A 27717-nucleotide genomic window follows, 5' to 3' on the forward strand; every position below is an offset into this window, starting at 1 on the left:
TGAATGTATGTTCTTAGCAGAAGGGGAAGTAGGGGAAAAAGAGGCCAGGGAAAGAAAGCAAAGCAGGGATGTGGTCTCAGATGTGGGGTCCTTAAGCCTGGTCCCACCAAGAGCTCTAGAACACAAATTACACTACACAACTGGTACCACCTTGAAGCAAGAAGGTTGACCTTTTGTAGCTTCCTGTCGGTCAGTCACTGGCTTCATTCCTCCTCCTGGTGAGGAGAACGTAATGTCTTAAACTATGGGGCTCGGGGCAGTTCTTTGGAAAAGGTGGCAGGTGTGAGCTGTTAATAACCAACACACCCAATAGCTGGGGATGAGTGCACCAGCACAGCAAAGGGAATATGGGTAGACACCCACCATATTCACTATCAGAGGTGATATGTAAGCTTGGCTCTGGAAGTAAGAAGCAGCCATTTATGCAAATATCTGGAGGAAGAGTACTTCCAGCTGAAGGAAGGGCTCATGGGAACAAGCTTGGACAATGTTTCTGGGGCCCAGTGGGAATGTGGAGCATTCCACATGGTGAAATGTAGTTGGAGAAGCAGATGGCTTAAGTCAGGTAGTGCATGACATTTTTTTGACCACAAGATTTCATTCCAGTCTGTTCCAATCAATATGAAACATAAGTTTTCATTTTTCCACAGTTAAAGAAAAGCTGTCTTTTCTTACTAGTTATAAATGAATAAGCTCTTAACCCTAGATGTGGTGGGAAGCTATCTTGTAACCACAAGAAGTAGAGCTATGGAGAAAGCTGACTCTTGAAGAAGGGCAGAGCTGTAAGAACTGTATATAAATGGAGCCAGAACCTGGACAAAGCTCTGCCTGGACCTATCCTGTGCTACCTCTGAACTTTTCACGTTTGTATAAACCATAAATACCTTTACCTATTTGTTTATTTATTTAGAGAGTGGGGAAGAAGTGGCAGAAGGACAGGGGGAAAGCGAGAATCCCAGACTCTCCGAGAGCATGGAGCAGAATGTGGGGTTCAATTTCACAACCCTGAGATCATGACCTGAGCCAAAATCAAGATTTGGACACTTAACTGACTGCCACCCAGGAACCCCCACCCCCACAAATTCCTTTTATTGTTTAAGCCAGATGTTAGTAATGCAATATAAGTCCTTCTAGTTGATGCAGAATTCAAAAGAGAGGAGTATTTCAGGAAGGAAGGGGTGACCACAGTGTCAAATGTTATTTATTATTTAAAAGAGGACAGAAATTGATCCTTAGATTTTACCACATGGAAGTTGTTGGTGATGTTGACAAATGTTGTTCTCCTGTGACAGAATAGTCCAAAGGAAGAATATGTAACTCCGTAAGATATTTCGGAAACATGTTTTTCTAGATCCGTACTTGGAAATTAAACCTTCTCTGAAGCAAGTGTCACATTCAGAGATGTGGCTATGCCCGTCATCAACAAACATTCATTTTAGCACATCAAGCAGTTTAGCACCTTCATTCCACAGCTTCTGAGACACTTCTATTTTTTATTATAATTCCTACAAAGCACTCACGGAAGTAAATGACCCATTCATATGGTTTTCCAAGAAGCGAGACGTGTTCTACCACAAAGGTAACCATTCCCACCTCTTGTCTAATCAAAAAGTAACATGGCAATTTTGTCATCAAGTTTTAAACAATCTAAAGGGTAATAACAGTCATATTTTAAGTATAAGCTATCACCTGTTCCCTTTTATCTGGTAATCTATGTAGGAAGAAAGCCCTTTGCAAGCCCATGACCCAGGAATATATCTCAGCCCTCAGATGATGGCAAGGGAGAATCCATTCTGCCTTTCCACAACTTTCTCTGGGGAATCACTGCTTTTCACCTGGACGATGGGTAGCTGATCTTCTTGCCAAGTCCACACTCAACCTTTGCTCAGGATGAGCTGGAGAACCTTATTGAATGTTTTTTGTAACCTGAGGCAGAAAGCCTAATCCGTCCACAAAAATATACAAAGTGGCTCTTTTGACACTTTAGGAATATGCCTGTGTTTTCACTGGTGAAACTTATCTGGCTATACTCACGTGGATACCATGGCAGAAATTCAATAATCTTGGAGTTAGCTACTGAACCAACTTTGAGACGTTATCTTCTCTACTTGATCTAACACTCTTCCTCTTTTGCTTTATTTTGTTTACTGAGTTGCTCAGCAAGAATGCTTTTATTTCTAAAAAATTTGCTCATTTTTGATATATTCTGCTGTTTCCTAAATGCTGCTTTGTTTTCTTTTTCTGGAGTGATATCTCCTTGAATTGATGAAAGCTGAATTGCTCCCTCCTTGTTTCCATATTTATTAGTTGGGACTCTTTGTTGAAAGAGACAGAAGCCTAACCCGAATTGTTTTGGATTTCTTCTGTTTTGCTTTCTTCTAAGGTTTAGCCACTCTCACACAGACTTCCTTTCACTTGAAACAACTGGAGAGGAAAATATGATGTTTTAATTACTCAGATATAGGTTTTATCCATGACTCCTAGGTGGAGTCAGTTTCATTTAAAGTTGTTGATTGAGAATGGTGGAAGGGATGATTTCCCAAATTAAATAAGGAGCTATTAATTGACACCAAAAAGGTGAGTGGTTGGCAGGTTCTAAACATCCTTTCTATTTCCCATTCTTCTGCATGCATATCAGTGTTTGGAGCTAATTGGTTTCTGAGGCTGCAGATTGAGAGTAGAAAATTTCCCACTAACACTCTGGTGAAATGTTGAAGGAAGAAGAGAGAACATGGCCAAGAAATGGATAGAAAGAGAAAATGGAAAATTAAAGAGGTACTTCCACAAACAGAAATGGAAGCTGGAGCACATTGTTAGCTATTCGAGAACCAGGGATATGAGTATCAGAGTAGGTGGGAACTATCTAGGCAATCATTTGAAGTTACACTTTCTGAGAATATTTACTCACATGCGAACACACTATATTGTAGAAATAGAGCAGGTGTTCATCAAAAGCGACCTTTCCTTCCAGCTAAATTGCACTTCCCAGTCTCTTGCATTTAGATGTTTTTAAATGTCTGATTTTTAATCAATAGAAGGTAAGGAGAAGCTGAGACCTGAAATCTCCTATGAGAGCCTTCATGCCTCCATGCTAACTCTTATCTTCCTGCCAGATCCAGCAAATGCAGTATAGGACTTGGAAGCACCTAATGATGGCATAGCCACTAGATGGAAAAGCCTGGGTTTCTGAATGATTAAATACAGTAATTATCCCAAGTGAACCAACTCAGCTATTAAAGTGAGAGCGACATACACCTTTGTTATGTTAAGCCCTGCAACTGGCGTTGTTATAGCAATTGGCATATCCTGATGAATACACATAACAGAGAGTTCAGTTAGTTTTTAAATGTGAATATTTAAACGTGAAACTTAAATACAGTTAATTTTTATTTCTTTATTTAAAAAAAAAGATATTATTTATTTATTTGTCTCAGAGAGAGAGAGAGAGAGCACAAACAAGGGGAGTGGCAGAGAGACAGAGGGAGAAGCAGGCTCCCTGCTGAGCAAGAAGCCCCTGATGTGGGTCTCCAGGGATCATGACCTGAGCCAAAAGTAGATGCTTAGCCGACTGTTAGTTTTTAAATGTGAAATTTATTTTGAAAAATAACAGAAATAAAGTAGGAAAATATAAACCAAAATATTAAAGGGTTAGTGGAAGGGTAAACTCTGGGTACTGGGCTTATTGATAATTTTTTTTTCCCACAGAGATCACAATAGGCAGAGAGACAGGCAGGCAGGTAGGCAGAGTGGGGGAAGTGGGAAACAGGCTCCCTATTGAGCAAAGAACCCGATACAGGGCTTGATGCAGGGCTTAACCTGGGGCTTGATTTCAGATCCTGAGATCATGACCTGAGCGGAAGGCAGAGGCTTAACTCACTGGGCCACCCAGGTGCCCCTTATTGACAATTTTAAATGATCTTTTCTGAGATTCAAGACAACTTTTAAAAATAAAAATGAACTAATGTTATCACTGTAGATAAAGTTTTAAGAAAAGCTAAATGGAAGGGGTGTTGGGAAAATGTCGAAACTTTCTGCTCTTCTTTATTGGTCTGGTTTTGTGTGCTCTCTGCAACATGAAGCATGAATAAGGTGATAGAGTTTAAAAGGCTAGGAATGGTCTGGATGAATTCCAAAGAATTTCCAACTGCATACTTAGGAAACTTTGATACTGGTCAGATGCTCTTCCAGTAGGTCTATGAAAACAAAGAAAGATGATTTCCTGCAGTGGGTGCATTGGAATGAAGAAAATGCTGTTTAAATTTCATTGATGGCAACTCCAAAACCCACATTTTAAGCAATTAAAAGTCAAGACCCTGATCAATAGTAGAATCCTGGTGCATGGAGTGACCAAAGCAATGAAAAACGAGGTGGGTCATGAGCAGAGTATAGTAGTTAGAATGTAGGCTTGCATGTTTTAAGAAAAAGACCCTAAAACATAGTTGCTTGAATGGTTTGGCCAGTTCAAGGTTTATTTCTCTCTCATCTCTGAGGCAGGAGCCCAAGACTATGGGATGAGTTGACAGTACTGAGGAGTGAGGCCTGTTCATTTTGTTGCTTTTCAGTCTTGAGAGTGTTGCCTTTTCTGCATGTTCATGGATGTCCCTACTCTACTTTAACATGCCAGTCAACAGGAAGAGTCCTAATCCAGAAGTCAAATGCATGGCTCTGATCTATTTCCATTGGCCCAAACCTAATCACATGGCCATGCCTATCTGCAAAAGAGGCTGGAAAATGTAGTCTTTATCTGGGTGACCACATATGCAGCTAAAATTTCTCTTATTAAAAAAAGGGGAAGAATGGGTAGTAGTCATTAAATAGCATTAAACAAAATATGGAAAATATACTGAGCAATTAGGGAAAAGAAAGAACCAGGAAGAATCAGGATCAGATCTAGCAGTACTGGAAAAAGAAGAAATTTTAAAATTAAATCCAGACTGTATATTATTTTTAGTTCATTGGATACAGTTATGTTAAAATTGCCTTTCTTGATTAAAAAAATTCATGATGTGGATTTGATGACTTTGAAAGTCTTGAGTGAGTGAAAGAACCCTTCAGAAGAGTGCTCTCCTCTGATAAACGGAGTTTGTTGGACCAAATTCATTCTTGTTATGAATTTTAGACAAGTTACTTACTAGGCAAAAAGAGCTTTACAGGAGCTGACTTGCCTGTGGTCAAAGTGTCTGAGAGAAAAGTCCCTAGCTATCAGATTCAGAGAAACAAAGAATGGTACAAATGGTAGACAGGAAAGGGAATGATCCCTATGCCAAGACTGCTGCTTGCCAGCTTTCTTACTCAAAGCCTCACATCCTGGTAAGACCTTGTCTGGCAAGGGACAGATAGGACTTAACTCAGACTCTTTTCAGGCAGAATCTTCTCGTAGATTCTAAGAGAGCCTTCTTTGGAGGGACTGTGCTTTGGACCTGCCGTTTTTATAGGGCATTTATAGGAATTAGATTACGTTCCTCCTTACATCCATCAACCCTGACTATCCCCCACTGATCCAAATGTCTTCCCGCAGGGTCTGCTCTTTCCCTTTGCTACAAATCCCCACTCCTCTCCCTTATCATCTCTCCCCTTTCCCACTTATAATTTATCTTAGTGTGACCTTTTGATAAGCTTAAAAACCACAGCAATATGTGCTCTTCAAATGCTAGAGAGGAGCATATATTTAAAAGAAAGCTTTGATTAAGACAGACAGTCTAAAGTTCAACCATTATTCAAACTCACTTGATGTGAATGGTATCACCTGTAAAATCATGATCAAGAGGAATTTCACAATTACTCTTATGGCTCTTTTTTGCAAAAACAACTGGAATAAAGAAGAGAAATCCAGGCTCCATTGGAAAAGAGAATATTTCTTGGCTAAGAGTTTCCACATATTTTTCATTGGGATGAGCTGGTAATTGATATTAGAATGTATGTCTTAAATATGCATTCACTGGACACCTTCGAAGAACCACACACAATGCAGAACTTAAGTGCACCATCTCTTATGTTAAGTAAACCTGTGCTCCTTTCCCAACTCAGCGACTTCAAAGCTATGTATCCTGAGCAGAAACCCTCTTCAGCGTCTCAGAAACCTCATTCATCAAACAGGGATAATCAGGTAGCCATATGACAGGGGCTGTGAAAACTGAATGTGAGAGAATGCATGAAGGATATAGAGCAGGGCCTGTTATAAAGTAAGTACTCAATAAACAAAGTATTAGCCAACATAGAATTCTGTTGTCTATGTTTTATAAAAACATTCTTATCACTACAACACATTACATTACAAATTACTTATTTATTTTCTATCTCCCTTTACTGACCACAGCTGCATGTGGGCAAGCTATATTCTATTTAGTTTACCGATGTATCTCTAGTGTTTAGAACAATACCTAAAACATAGTTGGTGTTCAATTAGCATTTAATGAATGATGGATCTGTCTCTCTTTACTAAAATGACCACTTTTTGCTTATTTATGATCTCATCCAACCAACAATCAGTTATCTAAGAGCTTAATTTGTACAACATACCATGCTGTGTTCTGAATGATCATGCCCTTAGTTGACCATGTCTCTATTTTCCCATCTTCTGTGATCAATATTCATATGACGCTCATCCAATTTGGTCTCACAATGCAGTTTTTGGTGTTGACTTAGTGTATTAAAGATGCTATAATCATCTCCTAGTCAACACCTCTTTTATTAGAATTTACCTCAACCACTGGACCTTTAGAAAGAGGGCAATTGAGTATCCGTATTTGGACCATATGACTTTACCCCACTGGACAGAATTAAATGGACCAGGGTAGATATTTTGTGTTGGGGAAATCCAAAGAGAGAATTCATTCTCTCCATTTTTTATTCTTTATTGCCTGGTCTCCCTTTTTATCTCTCACTCCTGAATTTAGATAAAGAGATTTTGTCATTTATATGGTGATAGGCACTAACATAAAGAGGTCACTGAGACTTATGGCTACAGTTTTTGCCATTGCTAATCGAGCCCCCAAAGACACACAGAAAATGAGAGCCTGACAGAGGGAGCAGTTCCTTAAAGAAGATAAAGCAGCAGATGTGCAGAGAGAATCTGAGACCACAAAGTATGGGGTCCAATAGGAGAAGGAGAGTGTATTAAATGATCTGACTGCATTTTTAATGTGTGGTTGCTGGCAGCTTTCAAATACCCTCCTTTCTCTTCTGCTCCATGTCTCAGCAAACTGCTAAGAAAGCCCATGCACTCACCTCCATTGGCACTGGTGGCAAGTCCAAACCATGCTAGACTCTGTTTGAGAATCCTGACTCTGGCCCCTCCCCCTAACTATAATAAATCCCAAAGCCAATTGCTCATAATGTCACTGGGACTGAAATGGTGCAGGCCTCCTGGGGAAACATGGTAGAGTCATCCCTTTTGGTTGTCAGAGTTGCTGTTAATTTTGTCTGCAATTGCCAGCAAAGTACAGGAAGATGTATGAGAATGAATTATTGATTTTCACTTGCATTCTGGTTGGAGCAGGTTTGCAGCTTATTTCCAAGTAACTCTTTTCATCTTCATGGCAATAAATACAAACATCAATTTAATTTATCTCTTTGAGTTAGCACCTTTCGTGATAAATTGTATTTGTAAAACAACTAACCCTTTCCTTATTATAATCAGCAAATGAAGAGGTACAGCTTAACAGATTATTCCATCACACCAAAATTCAGAAATAGCAACTTTCAGTTAAAAAAAAAAAATCATGGAAGGTAAACATAGTTCATAGAGGGTTTTAAATACAATAAAACTTACAGACTTGAGAACCAAAAAGCTTCCTATGGAAAATAGTTTCGACAGTGATTGAGGAATATAGTCCTTTACTCAAACTCAATTCCCCACATTATAAGAGCTTTGGTCTAATGGTGTTAACCCTCTGTGCTTGTGTGATTTCTTCTTTTCCCCCACCCCCCCCATCCTGCATGAAGAAAGTCAAAGTCTCTGTGTTCTGGAGCCAAGCTGCACCACTCTGAAAGCACTTACACTGCATATCTTTTTGTTTGCAGTGTTCCCTGCAGTGCTGAAGAGCTCTTGTCCCCTTCCTTCCATTTGCTTAGGAGACAATGCTTTTAAAGAACAACTTGGATGGCTATTGGCCACAAAGTAGAACCCTCACTGCTCAACAGCTGTTTGAAAGCTTCTGGTCCAAACACGCATGAGGATTTGATCTCTCAGAATTTTGTTTAATGAGGATGGTGACAGACTCACAGCTTCAGCCCAGCTCACCTGTCCTAATAATTCAAAACCATTTCAGTATGGTCTCTACAAAAAGGCATGCTGTCTTCTCTATCAAGCTGAGACGTGAGGCTCACCAAGTGAAATACCAAAAAAAAAAAAAAAAAAAAAAAATCTCCTATAGCTCATTTTACCTTCCATTCCAATTGGTCTTCCTTTACTTGAGATCATTTCTGGGGAGAAAAGTTTAATTAGGTGCAGGCGGTACTCATTAAAAATTTATCTCTGTAAATATTATTCTTTCAACTTTCTTCATTATGATTGATTCAACTTTGAAGAATCTTTGATAATATTGTAATTATTTTAGATTGAATTATTAGATTCAATATTAGATTGATGATTAGATTTAATTATTTTATTTAAAACTTACATTCTCTTTCTGTGTGTGTATGTGTATGCATGCACGTTATGTTTATGCACATACTTCCTTGGATGTCAAGAAAAAAATATTAAAACCAGATACTTGTTGACATTCTGAAGTAAAACTTAATGAAAACCCATAGCTTCTATTTCTGGAGATTACAAGGACAGCATTTAAAGCCAGAAATGTTATGAACATTATTAGCCCAAGACACATTTTTCCATTCTGTAGAACTGCCATATGATAGCTCAGAGTGTTTAAATTGCCTTTATTTGTTATTTCCACTCTCACCTCCCAATTAGAGCAGAGCTGCAAAGCTGCAGGGAAATGGGGAGGGGGATGTAGAAGAAGGGGCTGTTAAGCACAAAGATGATTTATATGATTTTATAAGATAGGAGAATGTAGCCCAGGAAAAGAAGGTTCTGACTGCTGGGCTAGGGGATCTTCCACATGAGAAAGTTGGCAGTTTCCTCAGTTGTGTGATTTTGGAGATATAAGGATCTCCCTTTCTTCCTCCTGTAAATATATCCTTTACCTATTCAAATCCAAGTGCATGTATAGAGGATCTACTTTATGCCAGAGGTTATGACTGGCATGAAATTCAAAGGTGGAAAAGAGACCTCCTCCTCCATTTAGACAGCTTATAGTACAGTGGAGCATACAGAAAGAAAGAGAGGCATTCAGGATACAGGCTGATAAATACTACAATAAGGGGAAGCATAGACACTACGGAGCGTAGGATGAAAACCTTGACCTGGTCCTTAGAGTCAAGAAGAACTTCTTAAAGGAAAGGTAGGCTGGTACCTAAAGGACAAGATAAGTTAGGTGAAGGGAGAGAGGACAACAGAAAGAAAAGGCAAGAACATGGCGAGGGAAGGGACAAACAGGAATAACGACTTGGAGGCAGAAGGATATTGTAACCAGGTTCAACTTTTCATCAGTGGTTTGACCTTGGGCAACTACTCATTGAAAATTGATTTCCTTATCTGTAAAATGTGGATGATATATTTACCTTTCAGCATTACTGAAAAGTAAATGAGACATGTATCTTTTTTAAAAAAAGATTTTATTTATTTATTTGACAGACAGAGATCACAAGTAAGCAGAGAGGCAGGCAGAAGCGGTGGGGGGGGGGTTGTGGAGTGCGGGAGGCAGGCTCCCTGATGAGCAGAGAGCCCGATGCGGGGCTCCATCCCAGGATCCTGGGATCATGACCTGAGCCAAAGGCAGAGGCTTTAACCCACTGAGCCACCCAGGTGCCCCAAGATCATGTATTTTTTTTTTTAAGATTTTATTTATTTATTTGACAGACAGAGATCATAAGTAGGCAGGGAGGCAGGCAGAGAGAGAGGGGGAAGCAGGCTCCCCACCGAGCAGAGAGCCCGACGCGGGGCTCGATCCCAAGACCGTGGGATCATGACCTGAGCCGAAGGCAGAGGCTTAACCCACTGAGCCACCAAGGTGCCCCCAAGATCATGTATTTTTAATTGCTGCCGTTGTTAGCAAGAAATAGAAATTCAACTTTGACTAATTTAAGTATAAAGGAGATGTATTGATATATGATTATATATGATGTAAGTATTAAGTATAATGGATAAACTATATATGTATTGGAAGTTTATTGAGACATGCTGTAGAACATGCAGACCTTACTGAATGCAGGGATTTGGCTGCATCTCAGGACCAACTGCAATTAGAGATTCAGATGCTGTTAAGACACTACTGCTTTTCATATTTATTTCCTTTACATGTGGGTGTTATCCTTCCCTTCCGCCAAAAACCAGCTTTTTATTCATAATAGATGATCATGGCTGCCCTAGAAGTCAACTTCTGAGTTTTATATCTTTGGTAGAACCCACTCAAAGAGAGTCTGCTTCTCAGTTCTAGTTCCAAAATTATCGGGAAAGGACTCGTCAGATGCCCACACCAAAGCCATCACCTGTGGTCAGGGAGTAAGGTCATAATGTATGCACTTGGTGGCTCCTGAAGTGACTTTGAGAGATGTAGAGGTCCCATTCAGGTCCTGGTTTTTAAAAATACTAACCAGGTGCTTGGGCGGCTCAGTTGGTTAAGTGTCTGATTCTGGGTTTCGGCTTAGGTCATGATCTCAGGGTAATGATCTCAGCCCTGAGTCAGGTTTCATGTTGGGCATGGAGCCTGCTTAAGATACTCTCTCTCCTTCTCCTTCTCATTCTGCTCCTCTCCCACTCTCTCTCTCAAAAAAAAAGAATACTAATTAAAGTAACATACTTTTGGTGCACATCAACTCTATGTTGTGCACAATACAACAAACTTAGATGAAATATCTAATTAAATGTTAACCCAGTGAAGGAGTTACTGTTACTATTTCTATAACATAGATGAAGAAACTAAGTTATAGTGAAGGGATCACTTGTTCAGGCTTTATACAATGAGTAAAGTGAAAAGCCAGGATACCAAATCAAGCTTGCCTGTCTCAGAGTTTGAGCTACTGACTGTTTGGACATTTAATTTAATAAATGTCTCTTTTCAGCTATAGACCAGACTTCTACTTCCCTTCAGCGAGCAGAAGAATTCTGAACCCTGGTGTGGTGGGGGAACAGCTCGTTCCTCTCTCTCCCCAGTGTTGAGGGCCAGCCAGAGATTACAAGCCATGAACAAGAAAGCCAGAGCAGAACTCAAAGACAGGAATTCTTTAGATGTTATAGATCACACAACTTTGAAGTGATTCTGTTACCTATGTCTATATCATTTTTCTCTTTCCAACAGAGTATAAAATATCACACCTTTCATGCTAAAAGTGACTTTCACATATGGATTCTGAATTTCATAAACTTTGGTGGCGTTAGTCCTTGTCTAAAGCTATAGATCTCACTAGAAATTAAAGAAAAGTGGTTCTATGATTCTAAAAATGGATGGGGGGAGATTCTGAAAGGAATTTTTAAAAGACAGATGTATCAAGTGCCTATACGTTGATTAAAGATTAAGGAATGGACTAATTCTTAGTTGTTTCAGGGTTTTCCATTCCAACTGAGTGTATTGCCCAAAGACATTATTAACATTTTGGGTGCATCAGAATATCCATTTCCAGTCTCTTCAACTCAAATCTGCATGGTATTTGTTAGTGTTTATTGGAGTAGAGGTTGGAAGCACTTACGACTTTGTTGAGAAGAAAAGGAGAGAAAATATTATTGCAACTGGATTTGTTCATTAGTTCAGTTATTTATTCTACCAGTAAACATTGAGGTAGAAAGAAATATGATCGAAGAGGGAATACAATGGTGGATTAACTTTTATCTAATATTTTGTTTTTAAAAATCTGGAGAAAATATGGCAAAATATTAAGATTTGTTTAAAGCTTGTACTAGGTCCAGGGGTGCCTGGATGTCTCAGTAAGTTAAGCACCTGACCCTTGATTTCAACTCAGGTCATAATCTCAGGATTGTGAGATCCAGCCCCGAGTCAGGTTCCATGTGGAGCCTGCTTAAGATTCTCTCCCAACCTCTTCCTCTGTCCTTCCTCTCTCTCTTTCTCTCTTTCATAAAAAAAAATAAACAAACAAACAAGAAAAACAAAAACAGCTCATTGTAGGTCCAATAATATTTGTTTTATAAAGCCAAGTATCTTGAATATAATACATGACATTTGGTTGAGAATAAAGAATAAGAAAAAAGGAAATATATTTTAAAATACTTTAGTATTAAAATCACTCCATTTTGCTCCAGTTTTTTTTTAAGCTTTATTTATTACATATTATAGAGAGAGACTGTGTGTGCAGGGGCAAGGGGAAGAGGAAAAGGTAGAGAGAGTCTCAGACAGATTCTGCATGGAACATAGACCCCGATGCAGGCTTGATCCCACAACCCTGAGATCAGGACTTCAGCTGAAACCAAGAGCCAGTCACCCAATCGACTGCACCATCCAGTCACCCCCAGTTTCTTTTCTTTTTTTTTTAAATGTGCTATTCCCACTTTGTGAACATAAATCCTAATATACCAGCACTATGTGGGTTTCAAAACTTTGATTACATGGTGCATTGTTTCTCTGTGTTCTGTGTTTGGTCAGTGGTGGTGGTGGAACATTTTGGATCTAGAAATTAAAAAGGTACATCAAATTGGAAGGCACAGACCTCTCAGAATTGTCTTTCTTCAATCCAAAAAAGAAACTTCCTGTTTGGAATATTACCTAATATACTTGCATAAAGTGCCTTAAGCCTCAAGCATGAGATATAATTTATTCTAGAATTTTACATCGTCTGATCCTGAGCATGGGGCAAGTCAGTCTTTTAAATCTCAATTCCCTCATATGTCAGTTGGAAAAAATAAAAATAATAGTGTTATCTCACAGATTGTTATAAAGAGAGGTGACTTTACCATGACATCAATAAAGGATAAATTTCAAAGACTCGTTAACACAAGTTCATTCCAAATTCAGTATCTAATTTTATATTTGCAATTTTGTATTGTTTTTCTTAAAAATAGCCTTCTAAATTGACTATTTTCAGGCCTGATAGTATCTGGATCTGCCTCTGGTTACAGAGATGACATGAGATATTAAGTAAATATAAAGCTTTAGGGAAGTGCCCAATATAGAGAAGAAAGAGAGAGGAGGAGTGGGAGAGGAGAGAGAGAAATTTTAAGGGAATTCATTCTCATGATTGTGTAGGTTGGCAAATCAAAATCTAAGCGGGACAGCAGGCTGGAAACAGAAGTCAATATTGCAATCTTTGGGCTAAAGTCTGTAGGTCAGGCTGATAGGCTGGAATTCAGGAAGAACTTCTATGTTACAGTTTTGAGGCAGAATCCCTTTGTTTCTAGTTAACCTCAGTTTTGCTCTCCAGGCCTTCAGTCGATTAAAGGAGGCCCACTCACATTATCATGGGTGATCTTTTAAATATTAAATGATAGCTACAGAACACCTTCACAGCAACATCCAGATTGGTGTCTGAGCAAACAACTGGGCACTACAGCCTAGCCAAGCTGACACGTATAAATTAATTAGCACCCAGAGTAAGTGCTCAACAAAACAAAGTACTCTGCAAAGTCCTGATCAATTTTTCTTCTCCTCCTCTTCTTCATCCTTCTTCTTTGCCTTATTATAGCCTATATTTCTAGAACAGTACCTGAAATTTGAACATTTCTCAAAAAAATCTTTTGGGAAAATGGATGTGTTAAGAAATGCAAGAATGAATGAATAAATAAATAGAAGTGTATTTGCCAGCAATTAGCGGATACGGACTGTTCAAAAGAGCTAGCTAGCATAGTTAAGTCCAATGAGTTTGGCTGGATGGCATACCAGATAAAGAAAAATGGAGTCTGGTGTACATTCTGTGTTTTTGCCCTGGTCCAGGGTGTCATGTCTTAATACATGGTTATGAAGTAAAGTTTGAAATCTGAGGAACAAGTGATAAATCCTACAATCTCTGTATTACTTGCTCAAGGCAAAAGTAGCCTTTCCTTATCCAACATTTACTATTCCCCGATATTGCTAAAATGTAGCTGGACTTGACGTCAAGACCATTACAAATATTTTTCCTCTGATCTAGACTGTCGAAAATACAAGGCAACATTCAGTCTCTTGCCCTTATCTTTATCTTTCTTTCATTCCATGCTCAAAGAAGTCAGTCTAATTTTTACCTTTATCTCACTCTTGCCTACCTCTCAATTTGAAGGTTGTTCATTCTTCGCCAGACAGTCACAGAATGGAAAGTGGCAGGCAGAAGAACTATGTCCTAAAATTCAATAAACTCTTCTCTCTTATGCAGGGGAAATGTATAAGCTTGCCTTTAGAGGGTAAGGCAAAAAAGGATTCAAACAAATCCACTTTCCTTTCCTTCCATGATTCTACTGCAGTGCCCGTGCTAACACCAGGAATCAAATCATTCTGTTTTCCTACATTCTTAATAAATCAGACTCCTCTGGAGGTCAAAGATGAAAGTGGTATCTATTTGCATCTCAGTTTCAATCTCTGCTCGGTAGCTTGCTTCAGAATGGTTCTTCTTGGGAACATGTGTATCCTGATCAAAATGCCAATTACATTTGTTCCTTCAGCATTATCAGACAAGACTTCTTGCCCCCATATTGTGAGTGCTTTGTGTATCTGACTTGTAATTTACACATATCAGACACCAGCTCACTGGAAGGCCCCTGGAGTGTGAAGTCTCACAAGTGACAGAAACAAGGCAAACTCTCCACATACATCTGGGCCAACTCTCCCTTTTCAGTGTATTTAACACCATTTGAATGGGACATGGTCATGGAAAATCAGCTAAGATCTAAAGACCAAAGCTGCCATTGGAGATAGATTCTCCATTCCTCTGTAAATTGAACTTGTGGACCTTAAAAGGTAAATGTATTTTGAGGAATTTGTCCATTCCTTTATTTCTTCATTTTTTTTCTGAGAAAAAACATGAACACACACACATGAACACACAGAGGTGTGGACCCTCCAAAGTCATCTGATAATATATATCCACAACTCCTGGCTATACTTGTTTGAGCAGTGGTGAGTATTTGACCCAGTCTGGGCAAATTGGATTTTTTTCACAGGAATTTGTAAATGTAATTCTCAGACATTAGTTTACTGTCTTTTGTTTATTTGAACTATGAACTAATATAAAGCCAGGGTTGGCGTAGCCGTTGCTTGAAACACTAGTAAGAGCGAGAATGATCTAGACAAAAACATCATGCCATTTCCAAAGAAATAGCCATGGTGTGTGATAATTTTCTAGTTCCTGGTCCCAAGCCTCAGAGAGGTCATGGCTGTACTTTCTGTGCATCTATAAGATGACACCTTTGCCTCTATTATGATTATTCCTTGCATATAAGTTAATATAAGTGGATTTCTGTTTCTTATCACCAAAAATATCTTGATCAAAATATTCTATGGAATCCATAGTGACCAAAGTTAGTGCATTTATTATGGAATCATTGATTTGCTATAAAAATAATCATTATGTGCATATTGTGTCTAGAAACTGCTGGGTACCAAGGGAACAAGATGGAAAAAATATTCATTTTCAATTGTGAGGAAAGAGGAAAGATGAACAACATTGACTGAGTGACTAGGATATACTAGCGTTTCAAATACATTTAAAATAATTTCTCACAGAAATTGTGCAATGTGAAAGGCTTAGTTATTCTCTTTTTAAGGTGAGTATTTATTGAATACCTACAACTTTTCATAGTTTGTCCTTAAAGCTGGGAATAAGGTACTGAACAAAATAGGCACATCCTCAGCAACTGAGGATTTTATATTCTAGTGGAATAGATATAAACAAAAAATCTCAAGTAATACATACACTGTGAGAAAAAAGCAGAATATTGTGATGGAGAATGAGCAAGGTTGTATTTAGCTATGTGTGAGGACAAAGTGGAGGAGAAGCAACATTAAAAAGATGGCCAGGTGACATCTGAGGTGAGACCTGATTTACAATAAAGTTTCACCACAGGAACAACATCCCAGGCAGAGAAAATAACAAGTGCCAGAGCCCCTGAGGCAGGAACAGGTCTGGTGTGTTCAAGCAGTAGAACTCAGGCCAGAGTGGCTGAGGCATAAGAAACAGAGAAGAGCTATGTGAGGTGAGGTTGGGGAAAGGGGAGGCAGCAACCATCCAGAGCCTTGCAGACAGCTGTAAAGAATTTGGATTTAATTCTATGTGTAGTGGAAAACCATTAGAGAATTTTAAGGAAAGGAGCAATATGATCATTTGTGTTCTTGCAAGATTTTGGTAGAGAGTAGCCTGAGGTGTTCAAGAGAAGGAGATGGGAGAGCGGTTAAGAAGGTGTTTCAGGGGCGCCTGGGTGGCTCGGTGGGTTAAGCCTCTGCCTTTGGCTCAGGTCATGGTCTCAGGGTCCTGGGATCAAGCCCCACATCTGGCTCTCTGCTCAGCATGGAGCCTACACCCCGCCCCCTCTGCCTGCTTCCCCCCTCCATCTGCTGCTCTGCCTACTTGTGATCAATCTCTCTCTCTGTCAAATAAATTAATTAATTAAAAAAAAAAAAAGAAAGTGCTTCAGGTGATGAGGGGTGATGGTAGCCTGGCAAGGGTAGTGGAAGCAGAAATATATAGGCATGTGGATTTGATACATGTTTTTGGAATCTGACTAGACTTACTAATGTATTCATGAGGGGCAAGCAAGAAAGAGGAAACAACAGTGACTCCCAGCTATTGACTTTTGCAACCTTGTTAAGTGCCCTTTAAAATGGAGGAAAACTGGGAGAGAGATGAGCTTTGTGTGTTGAAGGGTGATGATGAAAAAACAACCAGAATCGAGTGTTCTCTTTGGGCAGGTTATGTTTGAGCTGCCTGGCAAACATCTCAGTGAGATGCCAGGGAGGCAACTGGGCATACCGAGCAAGGAGCACAAGAAACAGGTTAAGCCCGAAGAAATTGACTTGAAAGACAGATCTAGAAGAAAGCCAGGACTGTGTTAGTAAATGCAGGAGAGTTGTTATCAGCAAGAGAAGGAAACTCTCTCATGCTTCTCTGATTCTCTCTCTCCCTCAGCGTGTATATGTGAAGGATATTATGAAGTAAGATCATTTTCTAGGATGATAACAAAGTGAATTAGTCAGAAAAATAAGTGGGACTGATAAGTAACACTCAGTGCCTAGACGGAATTCACGACTGTGAATTACAAGTGACTACATCTAGCCTGCTTGGATGATTTTTTTTCAGTAATATAAATTGCTCCAATGCAGGACAGAATAGGCAGATTGGGGGAGCCTGGGTGGCTCAGTGAGTTAAGCCTCTGCCTTGGCTAGGGTCATGGTCTCAGGGTCCTGGGATCAAGCCCACCTCAGGCTCTCTGCTCAACGGGGAGCCTGCTTCCCCCTTTCTCTCTGCCTGCCTCTCTGCCTACTTATGATCTCTCTCTGTCAAACAAATAAATAAAATCTTAAAAAAAAAAAAAAAAGAATAGGCAGATTATTAGGTTTGACCAGAGTTTGAAGTTTTTTCCATTAGAGTATTTTGGAGGAAGAACTAGGAAGGAAGTTGATTATGTGTAGAAATGAATGACCCTAGTGGTAGAGCATGGAATCCAGTTGGTTAACAAATGTGTTATATATTTTTGTAGTAATGTTCCCTAATTTGTTGTGGTCTCCTCCACACTGAAAATGGCCGTTTGACTTAATTTGGTTAATCAAAGGCTTGAAAAGCATTTGAGCGTTGGGTCTTGACCTATCCGTGCTCTTGGGATATTGCCATCACCTCAATATGAATAAGCTTTCATTATCTTATTGGGAGGTTGAAAATTACATGACTTAGTCACTCTTGTCACACCTGCCAACAACCAACCTACTGCTAGGTATATGAGTAAGGTCATCCAAGACCAGCCAAGTCTCAGTCAACTAACCAATTGACTGCAAACTCACAAACAAAATCAAGTAATATCAACTGAGCCAGAGGAACCCCCATGCAGAACTGTGAGCCCAATAAATCGTCTGTTACATAGCAATAGATAATAGTACAAATGATGGATGGTGAGGAGATGTAAATGGATTGGAGGTTTGAGAAAAAGGGAAGGATTGGTAAGATGAGAGTATAAAAATAAAAATGTTGGGAAGATGAAAAAATTTCCAGAGACAGACGGTGGTGATTGTTGTGCAACAACGTGAATGTACTCCATGACACGGAACTCTGTACACTTAAAAACGGTTAAAATGGCAAATTTTGCATTATATATTTTTACCACAGTTAAGAAACAAGATTAAAAAAACAAATGAGTCAGAAGATAGATTTTTATTATTTTTTTCTATTAAAGAAATTGAGCTTCAATGTAGAGAATAATATCCTTGAAGTTACACAAACAGGAAATGGAAAAACTATGAATAGCAACAAGACTTCCCTTCTCTGACATTTGTGGAAGAGCAGAAAGAACACCAGACCTCACTGAGCATTCATAAATTTTATTTTAGTTGGCATGAATTTTAAGGATCATCTAGACCATCCTCTTAGTTTATAAATGAAGTAACACATATATTTGTGTCATTGCATGCCACTTAATTTACTTGATTTACTGAATACTTCCTGGACACACTTTCTGTGCCTGGCATGCACTCCTCAGTGAGTATCCAGCTTATAGAGCTTCATGGAGCTTTCCCTCATGATGACATATTCTAAACCAAAAAGTCATAAAAAAAAATTGCACAATTACAAGTTATGTTAAGCACTCTGAAGGAAAAATGCAGAGGAATTCGTGAATATATATCAGCGAGACCTCATTTTTGGTGGTGGCCGGAATCAGGGAAATCTTCCCCCAAGGAGTGACTTAGGCTGAGACTGGAAGCATTTGTAGGGGTTATGGAGGAGAAATCTCTCTGTGCCTCAATTTCCTCATCTGTAATATGAGGGGAATTGGACTAAATTCTCTTCCAGATCTAAAATGAATTATTCACTAAATTTAGAGATAGGGGATTTAAGTTTGACTGGAAAACAGATGTGACCATGATTCAGGAAGTTGCTGGTTTTTACATTCACGTGGATTGTTTATTACATAGTTCAGTAAGAAAAGATACTTAAAACTGGTATTTGGGCACCCAATCTTTTTTCAATATGTTCGAATCAAATCCCTTACCTTGGGCTGAGTTCTCATGGGATTTTCATGGTATCTTTTAATCAAAACTTAAGCATACACTATATAATGGCTCCAGACTTCTTTTTCAATATACACAGAGGGACTACAGGAGTTATTTCCTTTGCCATATAAAATCATCTTTCCAATGGAAAATATGTTTCAAATTAGGCACCGAGTCCATGAATGAGTGCAGTGTGAATGTTCTATGTCAAAATGTAAAAGATTATTAGAAATGAGAAATGTACATTTTATGTATTTATGCTAAACTCTGGGTTCATTCTCTTTGGAAATATTAGCATCTCAATCCCCAGCTGGGCAAAACCACCTTATTTTAGCTTACAGTTCTTTTCAAGGAAAAATGTGGGGGAAAAAGTTGCTTTAGAGGCTGCTGTTGAGATGTGAGCACAGTGGTTTTGAAGCTATGCTCTTTGGAGATTAGGAGCTCCTCGAACCAAGCTGGAGCATTCTGCTTCCAAAGCGAGCAACAATTTTCTGAGACAAGTATTGGCTCAAATTTTAAGATTTCTTCCATATATATTTCCTGATAATTTGATACTTTCTACAGTATCTGTCTTTAAAAAAAGGAATGATTGAGGAACAAGCATGTAGGAAAACAGAAATGGAAATTCATGCTTGCTCTGATGGCCTATCTGCCCTCACTCCCAACCCTAGGACACTAGTGATTGTGACTTCTTGGCAGACATATAATAAAGTCATATTTTCTACTAAAAATTATGTCTAGTTCAAATGACATAATTTAATATATAAACATTCTATACACTATACACATACACACACAACACACTAAAATCCCATCAAGATTTCCTGGTATTCCAAGGGAAACGGGAGAAAACCATCAGCTTAATTGATAGGGGCCTTTTCAATTCTAGCGTAACTCTTCACAAACAAACATTGATCTGGGTATCTACTTTTTTAGGAGATAACTGTTCTTATAATCAGTTTTACAGATAGTGACATGAAGACCCAGAAGAGAACTGTCTTGCCTGTGTGCACACACAATGTTTGATGTAAGGATCAGAAGTCGGGAAATGTTGAGAACAGCTTTTCCCCAAGCAAATTTCCCTGTTAATTGCCTGTTGTTCGAATTTGGTCAAGCGTCAGCCGGGTCCCTATCATAAGGCACTGATTGTACATTTGTGATATCAAAGAGGAATAGCAAACTTGTCAAAATTTTGCCTAATTCCTCTACTTTCTTACTCTTCCTGGGAGAAACTGGGAGTACCCCAGGGGAAGAAAAGTCCACTGAGAACTTGAAGTGGAGTCCCCACCACAGATCAATAGGGAGTGGTAGATGTTTAAGAGGGGCTATAGCCCAACCTGCCCGATTACTGAAGTCCTAAATGTCAGGGACAGACTCTGAAATGATATATAATGTGGAAAGGCAAGATAGGATATCAAGTCAGTATATCAAACCCAAAAAGGAGACATGGTTGTTAAAAATAGAACAGGTAAATTGGGAACACACAAGCAAGAGGTCATTGGCTTAACCTCCAACCATGAGTTTTTGTCTAGGACAACTTTAACATTGGTGACATACTTGTCAAGGTCAGTGCATCAGTGTGAGAGTGTAAAAAGATTAAGATGTCCGGAAAATTAATGAATATAGTTTCTACGGTTTCTTCCAAAATAAGCTTTTCCCTCTAGGTTTAGAAATACCGTTGGATCAATATTTGGAATAGAAAGAGTGACATCACTATGTAATAAGTTCCTTTGCATTTGACACACTAACCAGATCTCTTTATTAAACGATGTTGAAGCATGCTTACTGATGACGACAAGAGGCTATGATGCCCCTATTATAATATCCAAAATTATTTCATCAAGGAAAAATTAAATTATGCGTAGTGGGGTTTTCATATACCTCGTGATATCATGGTTCTTGGATAATATTTATGCTATAGATACTTTCAAGCAAATTACTTGTTTAACCAGAACAACCTATCATACACTAATCTGGGTTATTAGACTTTGGGAAAAAAGGTTTTAGTTTTCCAAACTCCTGAATCATTGATTGTTTTATTCTTCAACAGGCACTGATTGGGTACTTAAGATATTCCAGGAAATAGGGACTGAAGTTTAAAGACAAATAGATACAGTTTCTAGACTCAAATCATTTGCCCTTTAGTGGCAGAAAGAAGTGACCCACCAATGTAATCCAGAATGAAATGTCCTGTGTTAGAGGTAGACACAGGATACTTCAGAAATCGGTAAGATAAGGAGTGTTGAGTTCATTCACTATTGTGGTCTTAATTAAGGTAAGATAGAACCGAGCCATTTTCCTCAAAATGATTAGGCAAAAATGAGGACACCTGAGGAATGGTATTTTGAGCAGAGAGAAAAGTATATGTAAACATCAGTAAACATGACGTGTAAATAATTCATGGTATATGGAGTGTATGGGAGTGCAGGGAAGAAGGGATAAGGCTAAGAAGTACTGTTGAAACAGATTAAATAGATCTTATATTCCTAGAAAATGTGGGGCTTTTGGCGTGTGTGTGTACATGTTCACATCCATGTGTGAAAGTATAAAAATGCCCCCTCACCATGTTGATTGAATGGAAAATTAATATTTTATTAGGAACACTATATATATATTTCTACTTGCCTTCAGTGGTGATTGACAGCTTTCAGCTCAGAATGCTGGAAAAGCAAGCATTGTATGTGGCATGAAGAGGAGGCATGCCCTTTGGAGTCAGACGGATTGGCGTTTGAATTTCATTTCCTTTACTTCTTGGCTCTGTAACCTTGAGAAAACCACTAAATTGTTCGAAGTTGAAATACAAGGTTGTTATGAGTTGGAAGTATAATAAAATAGAAAGATTTTATCCTAGGGTTTGCAATGGGTATGAATTGTTGATTATGTATTTTTCACGTGAGTGTCCTTTTATCTCCAAATACTATGTATGTTTTTTAATTTTGTAATTTTGTCTTTTTTTTTTTTTTTTTACATGTACAAAAGGAAAAGAACCTTGATTACTTATATAGAATGGCCTCTTAGCTTTTAATGCTTTCTTGCCAGATGCCTGCGGAGCAGATGCTTTCTGGGCTGGAGATCTCTGACCTTCCTGAGGCTTTGGAGACATTGCATTCTGGCCTGCAGCTTTCAGGCAGGAACCTTCTGGGCTGGAGACTTCTTGCCAACAGTGGCCATTTTTTTTTTTTTTTTTTTTTTTTTTCTGGAAACTGGAGCAGCTGCTTCAGCAGTACCCTTAGCAGTGGATGCTTTTCTGGGAGAAACTCTCAGGAGAGCTGCCTTTTGCAGCTTTCTGACATGGACCTTGATTATTCTGTTCCTCATTTTCTTTCTTTCTTTTTTTTTTTTAAGATTTTATTTATTTATTTGACAGACAGAAATCACAAGTAGGCAGAGAGTCAGGCAGAGAGAGAGAGGAGGAAGCAGGCTCCCTGCTGAGCAGAGAGCCCGATGTGGGGCTCTATCCCAGGACCCTGAGATCGTGACCTGAGCCGAAGACAGAGGCTTTAACCCACTGAGCCACCCAGGTGCCCCTGTTCCTCATTTTCTTTACCTTCATAACTTTATAATGATCAAAATTTGTCATCTTGGCTTTTCTTTCTCTGGCTTCATTCTATGGGGCCCATCTAGTAGCTGCCCATTTTGTACTGATACCTGCCTGCTGCCAGGCTTGTCGGGCAAACGTCTGGCTGACGCTGTGTGGAAATTTGAGGATGAAGTCAACGAGCTGTATGGATTTGAAAGGTATAGCGGGTCTTCTTACCTGAGAGCAAGGTCCATCAGCCAAAACCCTATTCTGAGCAGTAACATTTACAATCCCAACCAACTTCCCTGTATGAGGCCCAAAGGAGATGTATGTAGGTCAGCCAGCCAACCTCCATGAAGCACCTGAAAACCATGTTGGTGGGGAGGGAGGAAGAAGGCACTCCCTACTGTGCTCATGTCTATTTTGTAATTTTGTCAGTTTTCACTTTACTCTTTTTTTAAATTTAATTTCCAGTTAGTTAATATGCAGTGTAATATTAGTTTCAGTTGTACAATATAGGGATTCAACACTTGCATACAACACTCGGTGATCATCACAGAGAGTGCCCTCCTTAATCCCCATCACCTATTTCACCCATCCCCCCACCTACCTCCCTTCTGGTAACCACTAGTTTATTCTCTATAGCTAAGAGTCTGTTTCTTGGTTTGCCTCTCTCTCTCTTTTTCTCTTTTATCCCCTTTGCTTATTTGTTTTGTTTCTTAAATTCCACATATGAGTGAAAGCATATGTCTTTCTCTGATTTATTTTGCTTAGCATAATACTCTAGTTCCACCCATGTCAAACAAATTGCAAGATTTCATCCTTTTTGTGGCTGAGTAATATTCCAGTGTGTGTGTGTGTGTGTGTGTGTGTGTGTGTGTGACCTCTTCTTTATCTGTTCATTAGTCAATGCACAGTTGGGCTGTTTCCATAATTTAGCTATTATAGATAATGCTGCTCTAAACATTGAGGGGCATATATCCCTTTGAATTAGTATTTTTGTATTCTTAGGGTAAATACCTAGTAGTGCAATTGCTTGTAGGGGAGCTCTGTTTTTAACTTTTGGAGGAACCTCCATACTATTTTCCAGAGTGGCTGCGCCAGTTTGTGTTCCCACCAATAGTGTTTGAGGGTTCCTCTTTCTCCACATCCTCACCAACGCCTGTTGTTTCTTGTGTCGTTGATTTTAGTCTTTCTGACAGGTGTGAGGTGATATGTATTGTGGTTTTGGTTTGCATTTCCCTGATGATGAGCAACGTTGAACATCTTTTCATGTGTTTGTTGGTCATCTGTATGTCTTCTTTAGAAAAACGTCTATTCATGTCTTCTGCCCATTTAAAAAAATGATTTATTTATTTTTTTGAGAGAGAGAAGTGAGAGAGAGAGAGAGCACATGTGAGTGGGGGGAGGAACAAAGGGAGGGAATCTTTCAAGCAGCCTCTCTGCTGAGCACAGTCTGACATGAGGCTTGATACACAACCTATGAGATTATGACCTGAGTTGAAACCAAGATTTGGACGCTCAACCAACTGAGCCACCCAGGCACCCACTTCTGCCCATTTTTAATTGGATTATTCATTTTTGGGGTGTTGGGTTTTATAAGTTCTTTATGTGTTTTGTCATTTGCAAATATCTTCTCCCATTCAGGAGGTTGCCTTTTAGTTTTGTTGATTGTTTCCTTTGCTCTGCAGAAGCTTTTTATTTTGATGTAGTTCCAATAGTTTATTTTTCTTTTTGCTTACCTTTCTTCAAGGGACCTATCAAAAAGAAATTGCTATGGCCAATGTCAAAGAAGCTAATGCCTGTGTTCTCTTTTAGGATTTTTGTGATTTCAGGGTCTCACATTTAGGTCTTTTATCCATTTTTCTTGAAAGATTTTATTTATTTATTTGACAGAGAGAGATCACAAGTAGGCAGAGAGGCAGGCAGAGAGAGGAGGAAGCAGGCTCCATGCTGAGGAGAGAGCCCGATGTGGGACTGGATCCCAGGACGCTGAGATCATGACCTGAGCCTAAGGCGAGGCTTAACCCACTGAGCCACCCAGATGCCCCTCTTTCATCCATTTTGAGCTAATTTTTGTGTATGGTGTAAGAAATTGGTCTGGTTTCATTTTTTTGTATGTGGCTGTCCAGTTTCCCCAACACCATTTGTTGAAGAGACTGTCTTTTTCCCATTGCATATTCTTTCCTGCTTTGTCAAAGATTAATTGACCATATGATTGTGACCATCTTTCAAGTCTGGGTTTCCTGTTCAGTCCCATTGATTTTTGTGTCTATTTTTGTGCCTGTACCATACTGTTTTGATTACTACAACTCTGTAATATAACTTGAAGTCTAGAATTGTGATGCCCTCAGTTTTCTTTTTTTTTTTTCAAGGTTGCTTTGGCTATTTGGGATCTTTTGTGGTTCCATACACATTTTTGGATTGTTTGTTCAGTTCTGTGAAAAATGCTATTGGTATTTATATAGAAATTGCCTTTAATCTGTAGATTGCCTTAGTTAGTATAGATATTTTAACAATATTTTTTCTTTTAGTCCATGAGCATGGAATATCTTCCCATTTCTTTGTGTCATCTTCAATTTCTTTCATCAGTGTTTTACAGTTTACAGAGTATAGTATCTTTAGCTAGTTCTATTCCTGGGTATCTTATTGCATCAATTGTAAGTGGGATTGATTCTTTAATTTCTCTTTCTTCTGCTTCATTACTGATGTATAGAAATCAACAGATGTTTGTACATTGATTTGGGGGTCTCCAACTTTACTGAATTCACTTACCAGTTCTAGCAGGGTTTTTGTTTTGTTTTGTTTTGTTTCTTTGCTTTTTGGAGTCTTTTTGAGTTTTCTATGTATAGTATCATGTCACCTGCAAATAGTGAGAGTTTTACTTCTTCCTTGCTGATTCAGATGCATTTTATTTCTTTTCATTGTCTGATTGATGTGGCTAGGACTTTCAATACTCTGCTAAGAGTGGTAAGAGTGGACATCCTTGTCTTGTTCCTGAGTATAGAGGAAAAGCTCTCAGATTTTCCCCATTTAGGGCGATATTAGCTGTGGGTTTTTCATATATGACTTTTATGATATTGAGATATGTTCTCTCTAAATCTTTGTTGAGAGTTTTTTTTTTATCATGAAGATGTTGTACTTTGTCAAATGCATTCCTGCATCTACTGAAATATCATATGATTTTTATCCTTTCTTTTATTAATGTGATGAATCATATTGGTTGAAGTATGGAACCACTCTTCTAACCCAGGATTAAATCCCACTTGATCATGGTAAATTATTTTTTAATATATTGTTGGATTTTTTTGCTAGTATTCTACTGAGAATTTTTGTATCCATGTTTTTCAGCAATATTGGCCTGTAGTTCTCTTTTTTAGTGGGGTCTTTATCTGGTTTTGATATCAGGTAATGCTGACCTCATAGAATGAATTTAAGTTTTGTTTACTTTTCTTTTTTTTTTTTTTTTTTGGAATAATTTGAGAAGAATAGATATTAACTCTTCTTTAAATATTTGATAGAATTCACCTGTGAAGCCATCTGGTCCTGGACTGACTTTTGTTTCTTTGGGAGGTTTTGTTATTGTTGTTGTTGTTGTTGTTTAAAGATTTTATTTATTTGACAGACAGAGATAACAAGTAGGAGAGAGGCAGGCAGAGAGAGAGGGGGGAAGCAGGCTCCCTGCTGAGCAGAGAGCCCAATGCGGGGCTTGATCCCAGGACCCTGGAATCATGACCTGAGCCGAAGGCAGAGGCTTTAACCCACTGAGCCACCCAGGCACCCCTAATTGGTTTTTTATCCAAAGGAAAAGTGAACTTCTCACACCCATCTCTGTCTCTAAAATCCCTCCCATTCAATGCCCCTGTGCCAGTCTGAATATGTAAAATCTTCCCCGTGTGTTGTTTTATTGATGCCTGCCTTCTTGGAATACACTGTATTTGCTAGACTTGTTCAACCCCTATCAAAACTAGTCCTCATTATTTTTTCTTGGTAAACTCAATGTTAAGAAGACTTGGAGATGTGTAATCCTTTATAGCTTAGATATTTGCATTTTGACAGGAGGATTACATCAGTTTGATCTTGCTATATTTCAAGCAATGGAAACCAACTCACTAACTTCTGTTTTTGTTTGTTTGGTGGAAATAAGAGCTTTATTGGGATATAATTCATGTACCAAATAACTCAACCATTAAAGTACATGATTCAATGTTTTATAGTATATGCACCTAATTGTGCAACCATCACCACAATCAATTTTAGAATTTGGCTAACTTTTTAGAAAGGAGAATATGTTAGAAGGATATTAGAGATGCCAAGAAATGATGGGACCAGACTTGGAACAAGCCCAGATCCAAGAAAACACTATGATGAAGAGATGGCTCACAATTGAGAGATTCTGGTGGGGCACCACTGCTGAAATGGCAGTCTCAAATGGGCTCCTTGGGTTGTTGCTTACCTACCTCAGATTCCATGTCCTGGAAGAAAACTGTCTAGTAGGCTTTAATAACCACTTGACTATACTGAGCCTTCAAAAGTAGGAAATAGGCAACTAGCTTTATCATCCCACATAGATTATACACAATGTAGGAGAAAGTTTTTCCACAAAAGACAAATAGAATACCTTAGGGCAAGAGACTATGTATTGAGACCCAAGAGACAAGTGCCTACTATCAAGAATTGTTGGATATCAATAAAAAACCAAGAATATAAAGTAATGGTAAAATTTCAGAATAAGAGGGATTCTTTTTTTTTTTTTTAAGATTTTATTTATTTATTTGACAGATAGAGATCACAAGTAGAGAGGCAGGGAGAGAGAGGGGGAAGCAGGCTCCCTGCTGAGCAGAGAGAACCCGATGCAAGGCTCTATCCCAGGACCCTGAGACCATGACCTGAGCCGAAGGCAGAGGCCTTAACCCACTGAGCCACCCAGGTGCCCCAAGGGATTCTTTTTTTAAGAGATACCTCATTGTACTTGGAACATTGATTACTTGGCCACCAAGTAAGACCAACTGGCTTGAGGAATTA

General features: G+C 38.8%; 1 pseudogene; it reads right to left on the reverse strand.

Moving 5' to 3' along the window:
* Window positions 1-18657: 18657 nt before the first annotated feature.
* On the reverse strand, window positions 18658-23110 carry LOC116881453 (annotated as a pseudogene).
* Window positions 23111-27717: the final 4607 nt, after the last annotated feature.

This window comes from Lontra canadensis, unplaced genomic scaffold, assembly GCF_010015895.1.
Source record: "Lontra canadensis isolate GAN:19392208 unplaced genomic scaffold, GSC_riverotter_1.0 scaffold74, whole genome shotgun sequence".
Lineage (NCBI taxonomy): Eukaryota > Metazoa > Chordata > Mammalia > Carnivora > Mustelidae > Lontra > Lontra canadensis.